The sequence below is a fragment of the Callorhinus ursinus genome, unplaced genomic scaffold (assembly GCF_003265705.2).
Source record: "Callorhinus ursinus isolate GAN/ISIS: 27379988/994484 unplaced genomic scaffold, GSC_fseal_2.0 scaffold11, whole genome shotgun sequence".
NCBI lineage: Eukaryota > Metazoa > Chordata > Mammalia > Carnivora > Otariidae > Callorhinus > Callorhinus ursinus.
The window spans coordinates 37,430,125-37,456,997 of record NW_027397073.1 but is presented as its reverse complement, the minus strand read 5'-3'; the positions used below and the strand labels follow the sequence as shown (position 1 = coordinate 37,456,997).

At 39.1% G+C, this 26,873-nt stretch overlaps 1 protein-coding gene across 24 annotated transcripts in view; it reads left to right on the top strand.

Moving 5' to 3' along the window:
* DTNA (dystrobrevin alpha) overlaps positions 1-26,873 on the top strand; it is a 338,390-nt gene that overhangs the window by 139,634 nt on the left and 171,883 nt on the right. For all 24 annotated transcript variants that reach the window (XM_073898312.1, XM_073898313.1, XM_073898311.1 and 21 more), the window contains exon 2: positions 22,302-22,431. The gene's annotated coding sequence lies outside the window, so the exon portion shown is untranslated. The remainder of the gene's footprint in view (positions 1-22,301; positions 22,432-26,873) is intronic.

The following is a 26,873-nucleotide window of genomic DNA, read 5'->3' as shown; positions in this document are numbered from 1 at the left end:
CTTTGTCTTCAAGAAATTAATTAAATAAATTGCATAATTACAGTAGAGGGTTGTATTTATATGTTTGTGTGTTTAGGGGTGAACGTATCTTTATCTTTAGTGTCTAAATATTTTACCCATAAAACTTTTTTTTTAAGAAAAGGTAAATTTTGGACGATTTATTTCTTCTTAATGTGATACTGTTGCTTCTGTTTTTTCAACTTCATGTTTTAGGAAGTAATCCAAATATTGTAATAGTATTAAAACTTTATCCTTGAATCCAGTGTTCTACTATTTCAGAGTTAGTTGTAATGGTTCAGACCTTTATTAGAATTTCTTTAGAGATAAGAACACTGTGTACAGAGGCCTGGAAATTTGATGCTCTTGAATTCCATTCTTCTCATCTCCCTCTCCCCATTCGTGCTTGGCTTGCAAATTTATCTCTGTCTACATTTCTCATCTTGAAAACGGACATCATAGTGATTTCCCAGAGGTGTTTGGAGGGCTATCCTAGTGTTTATCAATCACCTTTTAAGGTGATATGGGTAAAGGGATATTACAATCTTGGGAACTGATGGGTCGGTAATGGCTGCTACACACAAGTAAGAATTCTGTGAGGCCCTGGCAGATATCCTGCAGGGACATTATAACCACAATCAGTGAAATACATCCAGGAGCTTCCCTCCCTCATTTTAAAGGTAGAGCTTCATTTCTGGGGCTCTTCTGGCAATGATACTAGCATGTGTTCAGTGTTGTTTCCATTTTAAACAATTTATCTGAATAATTTTCATCCAAAATGTGCTATTTTGAGTGGATAAAATTCTTTAGTGACCTAGTGATCTCTGGAGAGAAAAACTGGAGGGGCAGGTATGATTTTTACAAAGAAATTTGGGGTTGTTTCTGCCAAGCACGTTGATGTTTATAACCTTGTTTTCCATTTCATGCCTAGTGTGATATCACTCACTTTCTCTTTGACATGGGCCCCATTCTGTTTAAAAACCTTTTTCCAAAAATCTTTAGTCATTTCTTTGTTTCACCCAGTTCTTTCCAGTTGTGTTGCAACCTTACTGCACGATGATGCTTATATGTGATCCAAAGCAGCCATAGGTAATTGAGGGGATCTTGTAAATTCACTTTGTTGTTCTGACTTTAGTTTGTATGTGGAAGTAAGATAGGAATATAGAAATGGCATAAATTGTGCTTTCAAATTCCGTGGTGGTACTTGTTCTTCTGGGCAGGTATTTGCCTATCTCACTTATCTCAAAACTGATACTTCTCCCCATACAAGGAAAAAAAAAAAGAGCTCAGGACTTAAAGTTTTAGATAAAGTCAATTACACAGAAGAAATTGAGAGTCAAAGGAGTCTTTTTTTTTTTTTTTTAAGATTTCCCATTGCACAGATCAGCTGAGCAGATCACTGGTTACACTGCATTCTGGCATCTGGCACAGAAAATAAAAACCCACCTGTTCTAAAAGCAAAGTGTTAAAAGAGAAAAAATTAACCTTCCAAGCATCTGGATTTACTGCCAAAACACTAAAAATGGACTATAAAGCAGAAAAACTATGAGTCAGGTGAACTCTCCATTCTACTTCAAGGGCGAAGTTCTAGAACTAAAGACAGTGAAAAAGGGAGGGGTGTGTGTGTGTGTGTGTGTGTGTGTGTGTGTGTGTGTGTGTGTGTGTTGTTTTCCCCACTTGTACATACCTGCTCTACTCCTATTCTCCCCTTGGAACACAGTCTTTTTATAGTAATAGTGGTAATCAGACCCCTTCCTTTTTAGATACTATTAATCATCTTTTGGATTTGAAGCCAATGTCTCTACCTCAAAATAGAATGAAAATTCAGCTTCTTAGCTTGTGCCACCCCTGGTCACTCTTAGTACTCAACGAAGGTTTATTGGCCTTAGAGACAGACACTATACGAGGCATATATGAAAAAGCTGCTATAATTGAGTATTTACGAATATCTGTTCCAAAGTCGGTAAAGAAAATAACATTAGTACATTGAATTAGACTCTTGGTCCTGCTAAAAATGTGTGTTTTCCTATTACAGTGGCACCAGGAAATGTGTTATGGAAGAATATAGTTATTCTCCTTACTGTCAGATTAAGAATTTGCCTCTAAATCCTAATGTTCATTAGTAATTCATTACAGCTCTATGACTCATGCGTCCTTTGAAAGTTTAAATATTATTTTCTATTTTCAACCTAGTCTTAGTAATATTAGTAGCACATCCTTTTATGGATCTTAAACTTACCTCTTTGAAGTTTTAGTGACTTTCCTGTGGATAAGTCTGTTGTCATCTTTTCTAGACTATTCAAAGCTTTAGAGACTTCTCATCTTCTTTTTAATACCCCATGTTTTTTTTAGTCTGTCTTTATACAACTACTTCCCCATTCCCTTCAGATACTTCATATATATCTTGTGGGCTGTGGTAGCCAAAACCACAAGTGGTATTTAAGGTAGAGACACAGTGTTTTTGTAAGGAGGTCAGATTTTATTTATATGTAATTGTATTTATGATTTCATGTTCTTATAAACAATACCTTCCTCATAATATTATGTGAGGACTAAATGACATAATGCTTGGAAAGCAATTAGCACAGTACTCGGCATGGTAGACACTCAATAAATGTTAACAACTGTTAGTATTTCATTTTTATAACATTTTAATGACCATACACCCTTGCCAGACACTTTCCTTTTTTTTTTTAATCCTGAGTTCCTCTTACTCATTAATAAGGGGTATGATCAATTTCTTAATACCACCTCTGGTATTGTCTGTTTCATTCATTCAACAAATGCATTTCCTAAGTATTTTAGGAAATGAGCTAGGTACTAGGGATATGGCCACGAGAAAGGCAAGGTCTCTGCATTCAGAGAGCCCGCCACAAACAGGGAGATTACTAGTTACAGGGAATTCCAGGGAATTGCGATAAGGTGCAGTGAGAAGTGCAGGCTCTGCGGGAGAACATAGAAGGGGGAGCTAACCTAGTTCAAGGGGTGGGTAGGCTTCCTGGAAGAAGTGATGTGAAAGCTGAGACCTGGATGTAAGTAGGAGTCAACCAGCCAGAGGCGGCAAAAGACGGACCAACATGGGACAATTGCCAGAAGGACTAGTATGTGTGATAGTTGGAGGGGAGAGAAAGTGCTGTTTACTGAGGAAGTGAAAGAAATCCAGTGTAATGGAGAGAGGAGTAACAGACAGAGAAGGCTGGAGGTGTGGGCAGGCACCAGATCCCAGAAAGCCTTGGGATTCGTGTCAAGGAGTGTGGACTCGATGCCCCAGTAGCTGCAAAATCAGCACTGGCTCCTCTTCATCCATCTAATACCACCCAGCCTGCCTAATCCCGTCCACCTTTTCAAGCCCCTTCCTCTCATTCCCCCACATGACCCCACTTGCCTATGAGTTTGCTCAGTTCCTCCAGTGGAATGCCCTTCCTTAAAGTCTGCAGTTCAACTGGGGAAGCATTTGTTGAGTAACCGTTGTGTGCCTGGTGTTGTGAGCCTTCATCCCTCCAACATCTTTCATTCCTTCAGACTACAAATATTTTTTTAAGCACCACCATGTAGAGGGAGCTGTGCTACTTTTAAATGACATTTCTTCTGAGAAGGACCCAGGTGTCCCAGTTGGAATAATCTTGTCCATTTTTCTTCATCTCTTGAAATCCTAATATTTTAAGTAAATCTCTCCTCTGGCTCTTGCCAGTTTTGATACTGCATTGCAACTAGTTATGTCATGAGTCTGAAACCTCTACAAGATCTCTGTGTGATAGGGGACAGAGTCCAGGTCCAATGTATCATTGTCTTTTCCACAGCCCCCAACCTGGCATGAGTCCAGGAGCTGCAGTGTTCATAATAAATCTATAAATGAATGAATTTTCTGGAAATAGATAAAATAACCTTATTTTCATGCTTCCTAATGACCCACATTGCCAAGCACAACAATTAAATTATTTGTTTCAAAGTGATTAAACCTGAATCTAGTACAATTTCTCCAAAGAAAATCACTGCTTTTTACAGGATTCCAAGATTTACATAAAAACCCCATGAGTGAATAAAATGTTATTAAGGATTACAGGTCTAAAGTACTTGAACCTGTATCACCTTCTCCACTGTCAGCTCCGTACTATGCAGTTGCTCATGCTTTTTGTATATCCTTATTATCATGATAAATCAGAAAAGGAGAATAGTGAGTAGACTTCCACCTGTTGATGGCTAAAAATAAAATTCTGCCTCGCCTTTAGTTTTTCCATTTCAGGGCTCTCCGCATGAATTTACAGCGAACATTTTTAGTCACTTCTGCATTTCCTAGGCACACCGATAGTGCTTCTGGCAGGTTCTGCCACCCACAGTGGATACTAGAGTTGAATCCTGGTTGTCTCCACAGAGATACTGGAGTTGAGGCTTAAGTCTCTCTGGTGTATTCATGGTCTATTTAAATTAAAAAACAAGGATAAAAACCACTTTGCCCTAGGGAATTTTTAAACACCACTGAAAAATCTGTGCTGAAATAGTGGCCAGTTTTGAACTGGAGACCCACGAAACATGTCTTCAGATATACTGCCCGCTCCAACTTGCTGGAACCCCGCCCCCATGCTTGCTAATGCTGTTTGAGCCTTATTTGAAACTGCATGAAATGCTTTGAGGGCTTTCCTTGTGAGCTGTCAGCCATTTCAGATAACCTGCTAAAGCCAACATTAAGAGTATTCTCCCGGGGCGCCCGGGTGGCTCAGTCGGTTAAGCGTCTGCCTTCGGCTCTCAGGTCGTGATCCCAGGGTCCCGGGATGGAGCCCCACTTCGGGCTCCCTTGCTCAGCGGGCAGCCTGCTTCTCCCTCACCCGTTCCCCCTGCTTGTGTTCCCTCACTCGCTGTCTCTGTCAAATAAATAAATAAAATCTTTAAAAAAAAAAAAAAAGTATTCTCCCAAGGAGAGGTGGGGAGGGTGATGGCTTACCAAAGAATGGTGGATTTAGTGATAGGCTTGGGTGGCCTCAGTCATTCATCTGGTCACCATACTCTTTTCTTTTCTCGGTTTGGGCAGCAGTCTTTTCGGCTGGTTTGGTGATAGTCTCAAATAGCTGATATAATAGAGCTGTTGCTGATTGACAGCGAGGAGATTCTCACTTAAGAAATGACACTTTGGGAATTGTCCCGGGCCCCACTTCTATTTAGTTACTTTCCATCCCTTACCCTGTTTCATAATCCTAGAGCAGTTACCAGCTATTGAGTGATAGCTATGTGCCAGGTGCAATACACTCATTACCTAAATCAATCGTCCAGATTATTCTAGGTCAGCACTATTATTATCCTTACATTCAAGATGAGGAGATACCTTTAGAGAAAATAAGTAGCAGCTGTAATTCCATGCTCTTGGTCACTAAGCTGACTCCTGCTTAGTGGAGTCATCTCATTACTACAGACTTTTGCTTAGTGGAGCATCTCGTTACTACAGACTCAGAGCACATGCATTAACTTCAATCCTGGCTAGAACAAAGCTTAGCTGTGAAAGTTAATCTCTCAGACACATTCCGAAAACAAACCTCATACTCTGAACCAAAAATCCAGGAGATTTTAGAACTTATCTTCCAATTAGGATAATTTTCCTCGTATAAATTTTAAAAGTTAACTATAAAACTCCAAAAAAATAACCAGTATATAGCAATAACAATATTAAGAAATTCTTTTGCTAATATCTGTACTTTTTTTTCAGAACCCTGTAGCATGCTGGCAACCTAAGATATTCTATTATTCAACCAGCAAAAGAGAAAACCCCAATCTCAGTAGGCAGGCAAGTAAGGTTCTGGGCTTAGGAGTGACCTTCCCACACCGCACAAACCCACTCAGTCTTTTCTGGGTCAGTTATTGGAAATCATTGCCTTCTTCTCTCTTACACAATTGGTGGTACTTTGGAGTAAGAGGAAGACAAATATCACCCCATCATAATGCAGATCATTCCCACTCGTCAGCATCTCCTCTCCCCTCCCCCACACCACCATTTCCCTGCCTGAAGATGCTCAGAATCCCACTGGCTTGACTTTATCTGGTAAAGGCAAACATGGTTAAAGGCATAGCTATGCAGGTAAGTGTTTTTGAGTATTATGTTCATCTTTATTAACTATTACTAAATGAGAAGGAAGGTCTCTTAGGTATATTAGCAGACTGCTGTACACTTGGCCTTTTTAAGCTGTCAATTCCCTTAGGTGTTTTCACTTTTTATCACAGACATTTTATAGGTATTAATTTCTAAAAATATCCAAAGTGAAATTATGTTCTATAAGTACTTAGGCTTACTATTAAAAATTAATAGTAGATCAATTTTCTTAGACGTTAGATTGCCGGGTATTTTTCTAATCAAAGAATTTGATGCATCTGAGTACAATAAAACTCATTTTGTTGAAGTGTGAATGGACCGGTCTTTCTAGGAGTCTCACAGTTTTGCCATGGGGTGGACAGGCTCTTTGAGGGAAGAGTCAATATTCATACACACAGAGAAATTAAGTCATCATTTTAACTAACTCTCAAACCTATCAGCTTTCACATTCTACCTTTAAATGAGCAAACAAGAGAGGTGTTACACATACACACATACACACATGTATACTTATACACACACGCAGAGTGAGATTCAATTGCCAATTATTTCTCTTACTGCAGATAAAAGAATCAAGTTTTAGGAATGGGTTTATGTTCTTGGCAGTGAATTCTGTGGTTTGGGAAATCCCACTGTAGGACAGCTTATTTCATTATTGAATTTTAACACAGTTTATAAGTTCCTTTTATGAAGTTGTAGTTACAAGTTCCTCTTATTTCTTTCATTAGACATACCTCAGGCATGATTCTATTTTCAATTTTAGTGTTGCAAAACACGCAGTAAGAACAGAATGTCTGTCCTAGAAAAGGTGAAGTAAGCCATTCATTCATTAATGCAATTTACCTTAGTGAAGCCCGTAAAGACTGTAGAGTTTGGGTTTTTATCTTTTGCACACTGTCCTGCTGGAAATCATGTTTGCGGGCTCTTGTTACTCTAAACACCTGACAATTGTATCTTTTTTTTTTTCTGTTAAAGGGATGGGATGCTAAAAGGACTTGAGATGAGCTGCCAATTGCCACTAACCCCTTTTTTCCTAAACATTCAGATCAGGGAGCAGTCTGAAGGTGCTTCTTACTTTCATGTTGAAGTCCCCCCAAGCCTGTTAGGTTCCCCAAATCACATTTTATAGACATCAGGGACTTCAGTGGTGTGTGTGGCTTTTCTTTTGGTTTCTCTGAAGGAGTTTCATTAACAACCCATAAAATCTTAGAATATATAGGATTCCTTATTTCTATATTTCTTAGTAATAAAACCTAAAATAAAAAGAAGAGAAAAACTCTGACTTCCAGATGTTGAAATGTTTGTTCAATACTGTAGTGCAGTTATCTGAAAATTGAGTGGCATTAAGTCAGTCTATTTTATATCATCTTTCATATTTGCGTATTCTTACTCAACATCTTTTTAATCCCAGCCATTGGAATCAGATAATATAAGAGTGCTATTCTGCAAATACTATAAGCCTCTCCTAGCTTACCTACACCTTCCTTGTTTTTGTATGTTTCCCTACTATAGGCACATTTTTTATTGCTCGGAAATGCTTGTCAAGAATTTAGATTAAAAAAAATAAACTTGTCAAGAAGCAAAATGTGGTATAAATCAATTTCCTGTCATTGTCCAAACTGAAAAGATTAAAAAACCAATCACCTTAAAGAATGGTAAAAGTGTTTTTCTAGTTTTCATCCCTTATGAAAATGTTCACATTGTAACACTCAATGCAACACTCACTCTTTTTTCAATGAGAAGTCATATATATGAAAAATGATTACAATACAAACCTGTTTATTTTTCTTTAAAATAGTTCTGTAGTTGAAAAGAATACACTCAATTTCACATATGTCCATTTAGAAAAAGAAGAATATTAGAAAGAGATTTGAGGAGAGCATGCTGAAACACTTTCCAATTGAAGTCCCCCCAGAGACCTGAGTTTCCGAATTTGAAGGACAAGATCGGATTAATTATTTGGGAAGGAGGGACAACATTGCAGAGCTCTAATGAAGAAATATTTAAGGAACCTCACCTTTTCTTCCAACTAGTTCAGGAGCCAGGAACACCTTTTTATTGCCAGAATACGCCATTCATGGGCAATCATTCAGAGTGGCCTAGCCACCATTAATGAAATCTCTGCTCAGCTGTTTGTTTTCCACCTGTGTTCATAAAAATTAAAGTTAATAGTTAAAATGGATAAAAGAAAAATGTAAGGGTAAGACATGGGTGAGTTTGGAACCCAAATTAGCATCTGTTGGACTCCAGGACTCCAAAGTCCTCAAAGGAATTGAGGCTAAGAAGATGAATGAAGCCAGGTGATGGAATGGATTCAAGTTCTGAAGCTAGAAAGGATAGAGCAGCAGGTACAGGAGAAAGGCTGCTAGGAACCTCTCAATACTGTCAGAATTCGGGGGATAATCCAGGAGCCATGACAAACGATATTCAAAACACAAGAAATGCATCCAGACAAATCTCGACAGTATAATTTTTCACTGGCTGGTTTAAATTGCCAAATTAGGGTCTAGACTTTGCTTTTATCAAAATTCGTATTAAATAAAAGTTTTAGCTCAGTGTGGTACAGTGCAGTTTTGACCATCACCATCAAATCGTTCTTGAGAGCATCCAAGTCTAAAACAGATTAAAAGTTCAGAAAGCAACACCAATTCATTTCTACAAGCTCATTTTGTTCTTCTCTAAACAGTGGTAAAGGAAAGACATTTCTCAGAGCTTCAGCAGTGCCCTTTCATTGTTAGCAAGGAGGCCAGAATTAAATGAACTAAGACAAGTGCCCTTTCGCGCCCGGACCCAAGGCACAGGCAGATTGGCAGTTCAGGATGAGATGTCTTCTGGTGTTATGGCCTATCTTGTACCCATTCTCCACATAGAGCACTAGGATCTCCAATATTGGTGCCATCAATCCAATTATGAAGACTGTGTTTTTCAAATGGCTCACTACTGTGCCCCCCTTTCGGTGTGTGTGTGTGTGTGTGTGTGTGTGTGTGTGTGTGTGTGTGTGAGAGAGAGAGAGAGAGAGAGAGATACTGGAAGGAGATGTTATCAAATTTCTTCTGAAGCAGCACTGGCCAATTGAAATATAATGCCAGCCACATACATAATTCAAAAATTTCTAGTAGCCACATTAACAAATAAAAACAGGTGAAATTAATTTAAATCTATTCTACTTAACCCAATATATCAAAAATATCATTTCAACATGTGATCAGTAAAAAAAAGTTGTTAGTAAGGATACGATTCATTCACTTTTTGTACTGTGTATTCGAAATCTATTGTATGTTTTACATTTCACAGCATCCCCTCAATTTGGATTAGGCACATTTCAACTGAAATAGCCACATGTGGCCAATAGCTGTTAGATTGGACGGCCCTGATCTAAAACATGACTCCCTCTTAGCCGACACTATCCCATTCGAAATGCCTTGCTTCTGATGTTGTAGCTCTCTATCCGAATGTGTTTTTCTTTACAAAAGAAATCCATATGTGTAAATATTTTAATCTAGATTCTAACACACATACACACACGAACACATACACACACTAACATCTGAGTTTGAATGACCTATCCCAATTTCCTTCTACAAAAGTATGAAAAATGAAACATCTACTCTCTCCAGTGCTTTCTGAGGAAGCCTGTGTGCCTATTATCTTGCACGTTAATGAGTTACCATATTTCGTGTTGTCAGAGCTGCTGACTCATTGCCTCTGAAAAGCACTGCAGCCCATGGTGACTGTTGGAGAGAACGCCAATAACGCCTGCCCACAGCTTCTGAAAAGCTGACCTTGTAACAACATCCACATTCTTTGGGTTGGTTTTGCTGACATACTCTCAACTCGAAAACTGTTTTTAAAACAAAAGTATAATGAAGTATTGAGCTTCTAAAAGCAATTGTATTTCAGTTCATTAAATTATCTGACTGTGTGAAGGAGGGCAAAGCAGCAAGGCATTGAGTCTTCAGAGGGAACCAACCTTGAAAGTTGACATTTGAGCTTCAGGCATATAATTCTTGGGGACGGTGTTCTAAGACAACATGGGTGTCCAAATGAAACAAGGCTGTCATGGGATATGTTTTTCAACTTTCTCAAGATCATTTATTAGCTCTGTATTACTGACCTATTTAACATTCTATTTAATTTTTTTCAAAATTGCAAAATTTATCCCATTCCCCACCCTAAAAATGCTTTCCTCAAATTAAACTTCTAGGCAAAGGGATATAAGATGTTCTCCATCAATTAATAAAGACTAAGCTACTATTAAATACTTAAAACAGGGATCAAATTAACCAGTAACTACTCGATACAGCTCTGGCTAGTGGATAAGATGATCCTTCACACTAGACTCATCTATACATGTCTATACAGTCTAATCTGCACTAACATTAAAATTACCATATGATTCACATCTCACACGGAATAGCCAGAGTCGGCTTTGCTGATTGTAGTGAGTTTCACATAAACTCGAGCTGAACTGTGTTCAGCTAGTTGTTTTGGCACTTTCTCACCACTAGGGGGAGATCAAGGCTCCTCTCTAGCCTCTGTTCCCACCCTGGAACCCCCAGTGAGTCAAATGCCAAGTTTACTGGCCCATGATATGGAAAGGAAATGAAATTATATCTTTGGAGAAACCTAAAATTTGGCAGCCTGCAAACCCTGCAAACATGGTTTGTTTGTCCTATCCAGTTTGAGGCAACATTTATAAATTTGAAGATTTCGTGTAAAAATCTGGATTTCCATATTGAATTTGAAAATAGGAAGATGTGTCCATCCTGGATCCATGCTTCTATGTGGAATAGCCAGAGGGAGGTGCTCTCCTTACACAGGGCACACGCTCTTCCTTTCAACTCCATCACTACTACCCTTTTGTTTTTCCCAACACTGAAACCAAATATCATGTGCCACGTATAAATAAGCGTGCATCGTTGTTTTCTTGTTGTAAAAAGTTTTGTTGCTTGGGTTTCTTTTTTACTTGGGTCACTATCAAAAGCGGTAAAAATAAAACATATACCAAGCGAATCTCTTATAATTTCAAGGAAAGTGAGAGCATAGTTTTTTGAGATAGTAAAAGATGCTCATAGACGTAAAATATGTTGGCATATTATGCCTAGGTCTCCTTGACTTATACCCACCTATTTCCCCATTTCCATCAGTTATATGGGCCTATGAGCTTAGAGTTTTCTAGCACTCAGTCTCTGCCAAATTATTGTTAGTTAGAGTACAAGATCCATATGCACGTGTTTGCATATGTGCGTGTGTGCGTGCGCGCGCACACACACACACACACCTCGCCCTTTGTTGAAGCAAGTACCCCTTTTTTCCCTTTTCTCCTTAGCGTCCATTTCCTTGAATTCAGTTTTCTCCACAAGGTGGTAAAATCTAGAGGACTGAGATTCGGGCAAGAATTCTAGGAAAGACATTTCTCAAGTGTTTGTTCTAGGTCTTAAGCAGAAGGGGTCCTTTTGACTCCTTGTGATCTAGCTTTCTGATCATAGTATAAACCATTGGTAATATCAGCTTCCCACACATGATGAGGGATTGGGAGCTCAAGATACCATCTCTCATTTGTCACCACTAACTCTAACTACCAAGAAATCTCTCTCATGACTGTCTAGACAAGGATTTGTAAAATCAGCATATGAAGGGCAAATCTTTGCATGCAACATAGTAGGGGCAAAAAAACACATCTGCATTCAGTTTGTACCCACAGAGGAAATGTGTAAATAAAGTTGGATTGGTGTAGTATAAACAATTGCAACAAGTACAACAGATATTCTGATTTACTCACTTCATTGCTTCTTGATCTTAAAAACAAGTGGTAATAGGGGCGCTTGGGTGGCTCAGTCGGTTAAGCGTCTGTCTTTGGCTCAGGTTGTGACCTCAGGGTCCTGGGATCGAGCCCCACATCGGGCTCTCTGCTCAGCAGGAGACTGTTTCTCCCTCTCCCTCTGCTCTTTCCTCTGCTTGTGCTCTCTCTCAAATAAATAAATAAAATACTTTTTTAAAAAACAAGTGGTAATATAAATATTAGCAATCATAGTTAACATCTGTTGCATTTACTATGTGTCAGGGGCTGTACTAAGTGATCTCCTTTAATCTTTGGAACAACCCTGTGAGGTAAGATCTGTTATTCCTATTTTAGAAGTGTGGCACATGGGGCTTGGAGTGGCTATGTAATTTGCCCAGTATCACAGAGATTCTGTTCAATCTCAGACCCTTCACTCAACCTCCTTACAATATTCCCTTCCTCCTAGGGCAATGGTTCTCTCCCCAAGACACTCTTAGGGGATCCTTGAGGTCAAACTACTTTAATAATAACTCTAACATGTTATTTATTTGCTATTTTTACCATGTGGACATTTGCAGTATGATGCAGATGTAATGGTGGGTAAAACTGACTGTCACCTTATTACAATCAAGGCAGTGGCACCAATGTGTCTTGGTAGTAATTATATTCTTCACTGCCATGCATTTACCATAAAAACAAAGCAAGCAAGGGTCAGCAACAGCAACAACAAAAATCTAATAAATCTTGACACTCAAGTATGCATCCTTTTAATCTTCTGTGTGGGGAAATGGGAAGTGAGCATAAAGCTCTTAAAATATATTAAGGGACAGTGGTTGCCTACAAGTAAAATTGTTTGGTTTGCAAACTGAACTAGCCACTTCTTTTATAGAACAATACGTTTACTTGAAAGAACAAGTGGCAGACAAACTCTGGTTCTTCAGACTTGGTATTTGGCAATGATTTCCTTGAAAATGAATGAAGTGAGCCTGTCAGGTCAGAAAACTAACAGTATTTTCTGACAATGATAAAATTCAGACTTTGAAGTAAAAATCAGAATCTTGGAAAGCTTGCACCTGCCACTCTGATCTTGACAGCTTCCCAGTACCTAAGGGCCTTTTCTGATGAGATTGATGGTGATAGTAACAAATATGACTTTTTGTCATTGACAATGGAAGGCATCAACATTTGGAAGATCTGCATAACTCAGTGAGCCAATACTTCCCAAATAGCCAATGTTATGAAATCATACAAGAGTAAAAAAATCTATACAAAGTATGAGACAGGTAAAGAATTTTAACATCATGGACTATGCAAAGTTCATTGATGTGGCTCAGGTTCCACACTGCAACTCACCTTTAAGAAACAACCATTTGCTGAGTTTCAGTGTCATATCAAAGAAAAATATCCACAGTCATCTGAAAGGCTATCCCATGCTACCTTTGCAAGCTACACATCTATGTAAATGTGGAGTTTCTTCATGTTCTTCAACCAAAACAGCTTATTGCCATAGGTTAAATGCAAAAGCAGATATGAAAATCCAGCTACCTTCTTTCTGTTGAGCCAAACATTTTTAAAGAGATTTCCCAAAATGTAAAACCATGCCATACATCTCCCTATATTTTTACTTTTGGAAAATATTGCTATTTTATTAAAAATAGAAATTATTTATGTTATATCAAATGGGTTTATCATTATTATATAAATAAATCTATAAATAAATATTTTAAGTCAATAAATAAATGTTTTAAGTCAATTTCTTTTTTAAGATTTTTTTAATTTTATTATGTTATGTTAATCACCATACATTACCTCATTAGTTTTTGATCTAGTGTTCCATGATTCATTGTTTGCATATAACACCCAGTGCTCCCTTCAATACGTGCCCTCTTTAATACCCAACACCAGGCTAACCCATCCCCCAACCCCCCTCCCCTCTAGAACCCTCAGTTTGTTTCTCAGAGTCCATAGTCTCTCATGGTTCATCTCCCCGTCAGATCTCCCCTCCTTCATTTTTTCCCTTCCTGCCATCTTCTTTTAAATCAATTTCTAATAGGTAAATGTTGATAGATCTAACACACATAAACAAAAGCTCTTTGGGATTTTCAGAACAAGATGTCTGAGAACCCTATGATGTGGTGTATAGTATCTTTTTTTAAAATTCAAAGTGGCATGGCACCTTACTTATATCAAATTAAATGCTATATATTTTATCTTCATTTTTTAAAAAAATACTCATTCCCTCTAAGCGTATTCAAGGCCATCAGTCAAGGTAGAAATATATCACTGAAGGGCAAACCCTGAACATTCATTCCCAGAATCAGATCCTTCTTTCCCTTTATGATTTCCAGAAAAAAAAGTATTTCTTTGTCTAAGAAAAGACCCATCCAGATTATTCACATAAACATTTGTTTCTGGGGAAACAAGATGTACAAGAAATATTGCAAGCAAATAAATAAATAAGAATCTGGTTTTCATGCCAGAGAATTTGTCACTGAAATTACATCCAAATAACTCCTGCATTTGCATACATGTTGTTTTATGAGCGTGAGCTTTATGGCTAGGCTTTTTGCATATTAGAGAAGAGTAATGTTTTTTTAAAATGTGGAATTCCATGTGCTTAGTACAAAAAATTAATTCAGGATATTTGTGGGAGGTTTGGTACTCTGCAGGCAAACATTTACTCCCCTATCCAGCCCCCCACCTTTTAATGTCACTAAGATAATTGGCTAAGTTCCTAGAAAATCTTTTTTGAATTTTGGTTTTTTTCCCCCTATATCCAGTTTCATGACTTCCTTCTTTCCCTCCTTCCTTCCTTTCTTCTTTTTTTTTTTTTTTGCCTTTCTTCTTTTCTATTTGTTTTGATCTTTACATCATGGTAAAATCAAACAGACACACATCAAATCACACTGTATCATTAATCTCTTAGAACTGTGCAGCACTTCAACAAATGAATGAACACAGAATCTGAGAGAGATAGTGATGGTCACGTATTCCCAGGGAGATTTCAGTAGAATCTACGATATACCTGCATGTGGCTAATTAAAAAGTTGTCTTCTTAAAAATTAATTGAATTCATCTTTGGCACAGTTTGATTTAACCCTCCAAGTTCAATTTAATTCTCTTTTTTACCAAATTGGCAGATATACTGTACACAAGAGACAAAAGACTGATGATCTTGGGTAAATATTTTTTTTCCTGGGCAGCAAAAATATGTTAATCTTTATGCCCTACTTGGAATTAATTTCAACATGGAGAGTTTAAAGATTTAATGAGGTCATCACTATGGAGTGCTTGTTGCCTATGCTTTGTTTTAGTTGCATGTTCTACTTAATTCATGAAATGAGATTTTCATCTAAGCAAACTGGAGATACTTATGTTTAGTGATTGTGTAAGTAAAGGAGACACTTATTGGTTTGCAATTGTATTTTTAAGAAAGATACAATGTGAGATAATCACTCTGTTTAAACGTGTATTCTGGGACAATGACTCCTCTTTATCTGATATTTTGGGACACATTGGTTTTGTGCAACAGAGGTTTCTATAACAAAATAAGCACTACTAATGATGATCTACTGGCTTACCCTGAAATGTAGCAGAAATGTGGTCTGTGAGAATGTGAGTGTGTCAAAGTACTGAAAGAGACTAAAGAATCATTTAGTGACTACAGAAGTCCCATATTTTCATATATGTCATATCCTTTAATTACTAAGTTTGAGGCAATAATCTCGTAGCCAAAAAGGGGAAGTATTGGGGTGCCTGGGTGGCTCAGGATTAAGCATCCAACTCTTGATTTTGGCTCAAGTCATAATCTCATGGTCATGAGATCCAGCCATGAGTTGGGCTCTGCATTGAGCAAGGAGTACACTTGAGATTTTCTCTCTCCCTTTCCCACTGCCCCTCCCCCGCTGTGTGTATGAGTGCTCTCTCTCTCTCAAATAAAGAAATAAATCTTTTGAGAGAGAGAGAGCATGAGCAGGGGGAGGGGCAAAGGGAGAGGGAGAAGCCAACTCCCGCTGAGCAGGGAGCCTGACAGGGTGGGGGTGGGGGGCTGGATCCCCAGACTCTGAGATCATGACCTGAGCGAAAGGCAGATGCTTAACGAACTGAGCCATCCAGGTACCCCTAAATAAATAAATCTTTTTAAAAAAGTGGGGGGGGGGAATTTATGCTGAATATGTATGGATCAGTAAAAATAGAAAAAAAATAAAACAAACAAAAAAACTTCCAACAAAATTATATATGGCTTATAATCCCTCAATTTCATTAAAAATTATGTGTGTGTATATATGTGTGTGCAAATACATATATGCATATATATAATTGGAAGTAAATGTATAAAATCCTCACAGGGATTGCCTCTGGGTAGTGTAATGTGGGTGACACTAACTTTCTTTATAATGTATTATATTTTCCACATTTCTTAAAAAGAAAGTTATCACTTTGATTACCAAAATAACTTTGTAAGTTTCCAGCCATCTCTTGATCCATTTTTATTAAACTTGTTTATTCATAAATACTAACATATAGCTAATTATATTTTACATTTCTTATTTTCAAAGAGAAAAAAGTCATGGCCCTCAAGTGAGTTCTTAGCGGTTAAACCCCTTTGAGGATCACTGGCCAGGTGCAGTGCAAGTCATTAAACACACAGGGTGGGGGACGTATTTTTTAAAATGCAAATATCATCTGGATATGCCACTGCCTTATCCTTACAGTAAGATACAATGGAAAGAAACACAAAGGCGGTCCTTCTGAAAAAAATGCCGCACACCAAACAGAACTGAGAAATTCTTTATAAACCACCTTCTTCCTTCTTGGCACCTTTAAAACGGTTCACTGAATACCCAGCTGAACTGATGTTGACAGGAAAGTCACCATAGTCTTTCCTTAAGAGTTCCTGAGTGTCAGCAGGTCTCTGGCTTTATGGTGTAAAAAATTCTACATTTACTGCCAAATGTATATGTCCATTCCTTCTGACAGCTATGTTGTCCAAATGTTATTGTTCTTTCTGCTTTATCTTACTCTAGCCTAAGTGATGAAGTATGATGTTTTATCCTTGTCTGTTGGTGAAATATCAGGAGGGAAATTGAACAGCCCGCTACTGTCTTACACTTGCTCAGATATTCTCTCGTAGTCTTCTGATGTGTTACAGGGAGTATGAAAGGAGGTGACAGAGAGGGACAGCCTGGCAGGGACCCTACTTTCCCTGTATAGGTACCTGTGTTTTTTAAATTGTGAGGTATAACCCATGTTTCTGCAACCATTAGACTATAATTTGAGGGACAGAAATGACAGGTGCACGACTCCCTCTGAAGTTAGATTAATGTCCTTATTTGGACAGACGTAAGAACGTCATAAAGACATATGCAGCCAGGCTCACTAGGGCTTCCCTGGGGACCTAGAATCCCCAGTGGGGGAGTCCACCAGGCTGCGTGATCTTGTCCTTCTGTGGTAGGGCCACACTGGATCTGAACAGCTCTATTGTCCCAGAGCCACAGCCTCTTCATCCTAAGAGCTCAAAGCAACAGTCTTTTATGCCCTTAATAGGAAATATGTACAAACAGCCAAGACCTGCCTGGTTCTCAAGCTGAACTCTGTGTCAACAAGAACAAATCCTTAGAATAGAGAGGGTGCCCAAGTGCCCCTGAGCACTATTCTGTCCCCACCTTTAAAGCCATCCAGAAAGGCCTCTTTCCCAGAAGTCTTCTCCCTAACTCTGCCCTACTATTGTTGTGTCTGGGGTGATTCTCAATTTAGTCCAATTTAGTCCGATTTGTGTCTGTGTCTACCCCACATCCATCTTACTGTAGCTTCCTAAGGCACTTTGACATTCTTAAGCCAATAAATAATAATCTGGGGTAAGATGATCTGAATAGGTTTATATCACAGGCCCATGTAGGTACCGAGTGAGAAAATGCTGAGCTTCGTGCTCACTAATTGTTCCATCAGCAGTCATTTACTCAAACAAACATCTAATGAGGAGGATCATCCACCATGAAAGATGATGTGCTCAAGATGATGAAGAAATAAACAAGACAGTCCTTACCCTCTGGTTGCACATGTTCTTACAGGGAGATCAGAAAATCCCTGGCAATTTTACATGGTGACACGGGCTATAAGGAAGGATCTCAAAGCCTGGTGTGGAACCATCAAGGTCCCTGGGGGTGGAAGGCATCTAAGAACAGAGCTGGGGGGTATAGGAAGGAGCTCGATGTGGTATGTAGAGTTGGAGGAAGCTTCGGAAGGGGAATTAGGCTTACCTTGTGCAACTTCAGAGGTCTAGATGAGACCAGTGGTAAAATTATAGAATGGTGTTGGGAATGGAGAGGGACTTGAACCATCTACATCCGGGTTCAGATGGTTCTAAATGGCATGACTGTCATTTGGGGCTGGATAATTATTTTCTGTTGGGGGCTGTGCTGTACATTGTAGGACATTCAGCAGCATCCCTGGCCCCTACCTGCTAGATGCCGATTGCACCTACCTTCCCTCCACAACTAAAAATACCTCCAGACATTACCAAATGTCTCTGGGGTGGCTCAGAGTCACCCCGGGGGTTGAGAACCATCCGTCTAGACCAACACTCTCAGTTTACTATGAGAAAACTGAAACCCAGTTAGTATAGAGACAAAAATAAAACCCCAACTTCTGATCATAGTTCCGTCCCCTATCTACAGCACCAGAAGATGCTGCAGGAACTTTTCAGGATTGTTTTTCTTCCCCTTCTAGCTTCTTTGTTGTTGAGGATCTGACTGATGCTGTGTCCACAGAAGAGGGTTGGCCAGGACCCTGAGCTCAGCCTCAGCACTGGCATGAGACCCTAGCATGCCATTTGTGAATATGACAACAAAGAGTCACAGAACCTATGTCAGTTGTTGAGAAATTATTTGGACAAGTAGATATTGTTTCTCAAGCGACTTTCATCATTCTTAGCCAAAATCCTTTAATAGCCCCTACAATTTATGCCAACTGACAATGTCAAACACCAGAAAAGACGAAGTTTCATATGTCTCTGAATGCAGTGTGGCTCTCCATCTTTGGCATTTCTCTGGAATATTTCTTGTAAGTCTATGGTCATCATCATCATCTATAGCTGTTTCTCATAACATGGAACCAGCCTCCTATGATCTGAAAGGGATCTGAAAGTGGGCTCACTACCCACTTCTGAAATCTAGTAAATTAGAATCATGGCACAATAGTCTCCCAAGCATAACTAAAAAAGAAGACTACAGCATAAGTACTGGAGAGCACCATCTTCAACCCTCCTTTTAACCCGTAGACTATCTTTTTCCTTCATAACAATGAAAATAGATAAAATGCCTACTTGGTTTCTTTATTTTTCAATGTGAATAAGGGCCTTTGAATTCTTCCGACTGTGACAAAACTATTTTCAGCATGGTGCAAACTGATAGGGGTAAGAAAGAGGAAATTGGATCAAATATTTATAAGAAAAGAGAAATGTAAATTTATATGTATTATTCATGCCATAAATAGTACTGCAGGCCTACTCTGCATCAGGCAGTGTTCTAAGCATCAGGGATATAGTAGTGAACAAAATTCCTGCCTTTGTGGAGCTTATATTCTAATGTGAAGTGATGAACAATGAATAAATAATAAATAATGGAAGTGCTGTGCAGGAGAATATATCAGAGTGAGCAGTAGAGCATGAGGAGGGAGTGCTATTTTAGATGGGAAGATCAGTAAGGGCATAAATATGGATAAAAATGTGATTATTAACTCCACCCCAGTCTAATATCCAGCTGGCTCCCACATACTCTTAGTTGGAGTGACCACTCCGCCATCCTTGTGTAATGAATGCATGTGCTTGACCAAATCCCACCACAACAATTAAGTGATTGTTGAGCCTTCAGTTAAGTTAATACCCTTAGTTTGAAAATTACTATCTTTTTAGGTGGCCCATTTTGTGTGCTCTGTGTTGAGGGGTTTATTTTATTAAGCAAAAATCTGCCTCCTGCCACTTCTGCTCAACCTGTACATCTAAAATATGGCACCCCAAATTAGCAAAATACTCCTTTCTCTTGTGGTAAGATATTGACTCCTACCTTCAACCAGACAGTGACTGAATGCTTTTCAGGGAGCTAGAAAAAAAGTGTACTTTATTTTACCTCATGACACTAAATTTTAATTTCTAGTCACAAGTTATTCAAACAAGAATCTGGTAGTTGATATAGAATTTAAATAAGACTTCTAAGAGAGAAAGGTATTGTTTTTTATTCCCACCCATTGTTCATGGGAAACTTTTGCTTTGCAAGTATCCAATGGGCTGCAGCAAGAGGAGAGAGTAGGATGGATGCCTTTAATTCAGTGGCACTTGGGGAGACCGTCACCCTGTGGCTCAGAGTAGAAAGAAATATAGATATTCAGTTTCTGCATACTCTGGAGTAGTCATGAGGGATAGAAGCCAAGAAGGATAGGGAGAGAGCTGCCTCCAGATTCAACATCCACTTTTGATCACCGCCTGTGACATACAAGCTGAAACAGGACCACTCCTAGGTGGAGAAGGAATAGCAAGCAAGAAAGCTAGCTTACAAGCAAGGTATCATTCAAGTTGCAACTTTTACTGAAGTCATAGATCTCAGGTAAGGCGTGCAACCTGAGCCACCCATGGGGTATTTTAACACAGCATCTCCATCTGAGCATTGTCTCCCTCCTAGCCTCTTACGGCCTGAGATAACCCAGGGACCTAGACAAAAAACAAAAATGCAAAACATCTTTCCCCAAGTTGCCAGGTAGAAGAGCAAAAACCAGCAGCATGATCCTAAGAAGTCTCCAGGCCAATACCAAAGGATATCTTGAGTGACTCTCTATTGTAGGTAAAGCTAGATGGCAGTTTCCTTATGTGTGTGATAGACATTATATAGTCTTAAAGAAAAGTATATAAGATTGTGTAAGATTTCCATTTTATTTCCTGATGTTGGGGCTCAGAGAGCTGCCTCCATGAGGGAGAGAGAATATTTTTGATATATAACTTATTCCCAGATGCATGGCTCTAATTTACCTGAACCCCCAATTTAAAAAAAAGAGTAACATGTACTTTAAGAAAACAAAAAAATGTTTGAAAGTACTACTGTTGTAATAATACATTTAATTCAAAGAATGCCAAATCCATGTCTGTACCTAGAATCTAAGTATGGGGAAAGAAGGCTGGGTTCTGATGTGGCACAGAACAAGGGTTCCTTATGTCGTGAAAATGTCTTTATCTCCTGTGAAATAATCTCCTCCAATAATGAATATATCTGAAAACTTAGATTAGAGCAAGGGGGAGTTACTGTATAGAATTTTCTCTAGGAACCTAAAATCACAGGATGCCAGAAGCCATGAGAGCTCAAATAGTTACTGTAATCCTCATCCTCATCAAGAACCGGGGTTGAAGAAGTCAGTAGGGAGGGAAGTGGAGGCACAGGGCTGGAGACAGGGGGCACCTTTCTCCCATCCTGGGTGCAGAGCTAGGCTCCTGTCATCCCTTCCTTTTCCACCCCCACTGCCATCAGACGCCTTCTCTCCTTCATCTGCTCTGATCCCTTCCCACTCTCTTCCTTCATCTTAACACGGGATTTCCCGAGCCTCAACTCCCTGCAGCTTCAAGCTCGCCAGCACCTGGGGTAATAACATACAGCCTAAATGGTTGGTAAGGAGAAGAAGGGGCAAGGGAAGGGTGAGAGAGACTGGTGGGAAAGAAGAGCTGGTGGCAGACGGTGAGCGGGTACCTGGGTCACCACTGGGGAATCTGCTGGGAAGTGCCGTCTCGAACCTCTCTCTTCCACTTCTTCTCTGTGAGTTTGCCCCGAAGGCAAAAGATTAGAAAATCATTCAGCTTTGTTAAGAAACATTAACAGGCAATTTTATGAACTATTTATTATTTACGTTATTACTACATAATGTAATAAATCATACGCATCATTAAATAATGTCAGGTTGCCTTTGTGGTAGTGGACTCTTGTAGGATACCTACTTAGGATTGCTCGGGTTTAAATCATTAAAGGAAATGCTGGTCTGAGGACTCTGACCTCAGCTGTAATTTCCTTGACTTTGGTAGAAATTATGGTGACACAATATTCCAGAAAATTACCTACTTGGGAAACAGAAAATTCCATATTTTCCCCCTTTGGGGGGTTTTAATCAAATAAAACTAAAGAGGTATGTCAGGACCCCAAGGTCCAAGGCCACTGTCTGTTATTAACCAGCTGCTTAATCTTGGACAGTCCCCCTGGGCCTCACCTTCCTCATCTGTAAGGTGACTTCTGGCACAAATGTCCATTTTTCTAAGTATTTCTTATGGTAAATGAAAACCAAGTTTCTGAGTCGAGTATTACAGACCCTTATTAGTGTATGAGGGGATTTGTAAAATACCGTATGTCCTAGATCTGTAATAAACATGTAAGTGTAAGTTGCTTAGCTAAATAAAAGTATATTTTCTCATTGCAGATAAATAAGATTTACCAATCCCTGGATGAAGTGCTTGGGAAATCTTTAGATGCCATAGTCAACCGCCATTTCAAAGAAGAGGAAATAGATGGTTTTGGAAAGTTCATGCTGTTTCTTCACTGAATTTTAGGTAGGTGTATCTGAAACAAAGAATTTAAGATGGACATTTCACTAATTCCCCTTAAAAGTGCTTCTCTCCTTTACACGAAAAGAAAATGGGGTTAAATGTTATCAGTGTTCTGTACTTGTGGCAAGGGGCCACGCAGTGAAAGACAGTTTCTGTGCCTTTCGTGGTTTTGTTGTTGTTGTCAGAAATCACCTGAGGTATGAGGTATGAGATACAGATACCCTGACATTCTTCCTGGCTCCCATTAAGCAAATGCTGGAATACTTCATTCAGTTCTAAAGGTCATCTAATTTTTTAAATATATGGAAGTATTTAGTATCAGAGTAATAAGCCAGAATGAGGCAAAACTACTAGAGGAAAATTTGATGGTGGTAGTGACAGTCTAATCATTAACAAGTCTGTGTGTGCGATACAACGGTAATATTTCAGAGGCTGCCCATGGGGTGATTTTAAGCTGCTTAAATTCAAGTAGGACATAGTTTAGGTTAGGTGTGGTTTTTAAACTGCCGTATATGATTAAGCACACACATGGGCTCACATACATTAAGCCTGGTTTTGTTTGACCATAAAATGGATGGATAAATATTTTTTACATTATCATCCATAAATACCCTGCCATGCTACAAAAGACATAAGCCTGCAAATTGGCGCTTTACTATTAGTCGGCAGTCTGCCATTGTCATTTCTCAGCAGAATGGAAAGGAATGGAGGAATTGAGTGGTGATCGTCTTCAGGAAGTTGTGTGGCTTTCCACCTCCTCCAGAGTCTAGTTTGCAAAGTGTGATTGTATGATCTACTCTGAAGAATGGTCATTTCCAGAACGTCAGAATAAACTTCTGTTCACAATTCTGAATAGAACAATGCAACTGACAGAGCATTGACCACTTTCTTTAATCTCATCTGGAAGACGCCGCTGCTTCCTTTATACTTTTTATTGACTTCAAAGTGAAGGTGCTCATTCCCTCATAATCTTTGGGGTGTGTAAATTTGGTTTATTGAGGTTATATATGGAACTAAAATGGTGATTTCATTTATTTACAAGATGTCTGTGGAACACAGTTGCCAGGTGCTAAGCTTAGAGCCCTTTAAAATTATCAATCAATCAATTTGCCTAGTGTAACACTCTGGAGGAGAAAATGAAAATGAGAAATATATTTACTGAATGCTGTTTTCCAGTTCTGCTGGTCTATGCCAGTTTTTACCTTCTTGTCCGTTCCTTACTCTGCTCCTACTCTATTGGTTCCATGGGGACTGACCCCTATGGGCAGTATTTCCTCCCACCAAGACTCACCCCATTGTCTCAGCTTCCCCCAGTGACCTTGAACTCTGAGCTACAGTAATATCACCTCTTCCCTTTCTCCCTTGAGCCCTGTGGGTGGTAATGCCTTTGGCTTCCTGCCTCCGCTGATCTCCCAGTTGATCCCATGGTTAGCTCACAGTTCTTCCACCGTCCGTGTAACCCTTTCTCTAGATTAAATTCCATCTGTTTTAAATATTTAGAGTGTTTTCTCTTTTCTTGGTTAGATTCTAATTGACCAGCCAGTCCTTCATTAATTTCTCCCAAAAGTATTAGAATTAAAAATGAACGGGGACTACTTGCTTCTCCCAAGGAAAAAGATTCTCAGGAAGTACTTTTCAAGTTAAATGTAAGGTTGGATTTTTCTACACTCAAAAAAATTTAACTTAATATATTGAAAGTCATATTCTAAGCTGTACAATGTTGTAGCATTAATTTGTTCCTGCTAACAAAATCATTGTCATATTCTTATTTTGCATATCAAAGTAATAGAAGATTTTTGAATTCTCAGATATGGGGATACCTGGGTGGCTCAGTCAGTTAAGCAGCTGCCTTTGGCTCAAGTCATGATCCCAGGACACTGAGATGGAGTTGGGCTTCCTGCTCAGCAGGAAGTCTGCTTCTCTCTTTCCCTCTGTGCCTCGCCCCGCTTGTGTGCACTCTCTCTCTCTCTCTCTCTCTCTCTCTCTGAAATAAATAAATAAAATCTTTTTAAAATTCTCAGATATGTACCAAATATGATTTTTAGTTTTTAAATTCATTTCACTAAGTACAGATGAGAACTGCTTCTTAGGGCCTCAGTCCCATTCCTGCATTCACATTTAAGTCAGAGCTTCAGCTCTATTTGATTACGGATCTGACCTCTCTCTTTCAGTAACGGTTGTTTGCTACTTGAAGATGCCTTATGATCTGATCAGCTCGCATTTCCTATAATAAATCCTGGCTCTATTAGAAAGCTAAGTGATCAGATGCCACTTTGTGTCTGTCTTTTTTGGGCAGGTAAACAAGTCACCACTGTCTCAACAATCCCACTGTAAAGGGCTTCCTTGATATTAAAGTGGCTTTTCACAAAATCACTTCACTTGGTTATTTTAAATGCGTAAACCTTGCTTTTTGCATTTCCTTCTCATTTATTTATATAGACATTTGCCTTTTCAATCTTTTCTTGGAGGTTATCGTGACTGTTCATCTGTCCATTTTAATGTATTGTGGGTACATTCAAAAGGACATAGCGTCTGTCCCTCCTACCAACAATTTTCATCTGTTCAAGCAATGTTAATGTTAAACCTGCAGTGCCTAATTGAGTATCTGTTCAGACAATGTGAAAATGCCATCGCAAGCAGAACTACTTGGATCCTTTGATAACCCAAAATGGAGAGACACAGGGATGGATAGCTTTATGGTGTGGTTTAAGATGCAGTGAATAACTGATGTTCTCAGAACAAACCTTCCTAAGGTTTGGTATGGCACTGAAAATTCCAATCATTAACATTTCTCTCCAGCTTCTGGAAATGACACATATTTAAAAAAAATACTCTCAGGGAAAGAAATGCATCCATTAATAGTACATACTACATCACACATAAGTTTAATGAATTAGCAAGCCAGAGACTCCTGAAGGAGTGGTGCAAACACTCAGCTTCTGAGGATTTGGTACACATAAGTAGGAGAGGGCTACCGAACTAATCTCACTAACTTCATGATGTTGCCTGGTGGGTCAAGAGAAACATGTCATAAAAGATAGCTCAGGCTGAACAGATCTTAATGCCATATTGGCGGAAGGGCAGGAGGAACACAGGTATTATTCCTTACACTAATGAGCAACACTGTGAATGGAGATTTTAAATCACTGGTGCCCAAATAGTGCAGGAAAGTGCTTTAAATAAGAGATCATCAGTAGTATTTCTGCTGAGCCACAAAGTATGATATTGGAAAAAATCAAATGTGTTTAAAGGCAGAAATCATCTGTAATCTGTCTTGGGGTTCCTGGAAACTGGCCCAGTCCTTGGTTCACTGTAGATAATTTCTAAATAAATGGTTGGTGAATAAAGACTAAGGCCCAAAGCAATGATAAGCTAATGCTTACTGAGTTCTTACTTTATGCCAAACACTATTCTGTATAGACATATACCTCATATCATGCTTAAACAATCCTATGACATAGGTAACATTATATCTCCTTATTTAAAGATAAGGAAATTAGGGCCCAGGGTAGTTAAATCATCTGCTGAGGTTAAGTTGGGGGCAAAAATTCAAATCTAGACAGTCTGGCTTCAGACCCTGCCCACTTAATTATTACGCTCACTCTCTCTCGTGAAATATAACTGTGAAGTAACTTTCAAACACAGAAGCAACACTTTTTATTATTAAAAACCTTACATCATTTCAAAACGTGCCTGTATTAAGAGATCTCACCCTAATCTTGAATGGCCTCACTTTGAACCACAAGTTCCCTCTTTCAGTGTTCCTATTCTCCTTTTCTTTTAAAACATGACCGTCTAAATCAACTTCCTAATTTACACTCAAATTTCATTATTCCCATTCTTTAATGGTTTAGTCTGAAATTCATATTTTAAAAATCCTATTCTTCCTTTTCTTTCCTTTGCTCCATTTAGGAATGTGTAATCTTGAGCAGCGACTTACTTGATCTCTCTGAGCCTTAGATCCTTCCCTGAAAAGTTATGTTTGATTTGTTGTGAAGGCTAGAAAAGAAGATCCATAAAACAACAAAGCACAGTTCCTGGTATGTAGCAGGTGCCCACTGAACAGGAGCCAATATGATCTAATTACCCTAGGCCACTTAGATCTCCAAGCCAGTGCTGGCTGCCCCATCAGCTGTGGCACAAAATCCATCTCGTGTATTCCTTTAGTGTGTCATAATACAGGCACAATAGACCTCTTGAGTTGCAGGGCCTACCTGTGCCCCTCATCAGTTGGTCTTTGTGCTTTTACTTTTGCTCATGCTGGTTCCTCTGCCTAGATGCTCCTGCCCTTCATTATTCCTCTGCAAAGCCCTCACCCAAGTGCACACAGGCACTCTCCAGGGCCTTGCAGTATCCCAGTCAGTGATGACTTCCTCCTGGGTCCCCAGTTATCATCGGCCTTTCTCTGACTTCATATAGCCCTTTGGGCCATTACCAGATCAGCT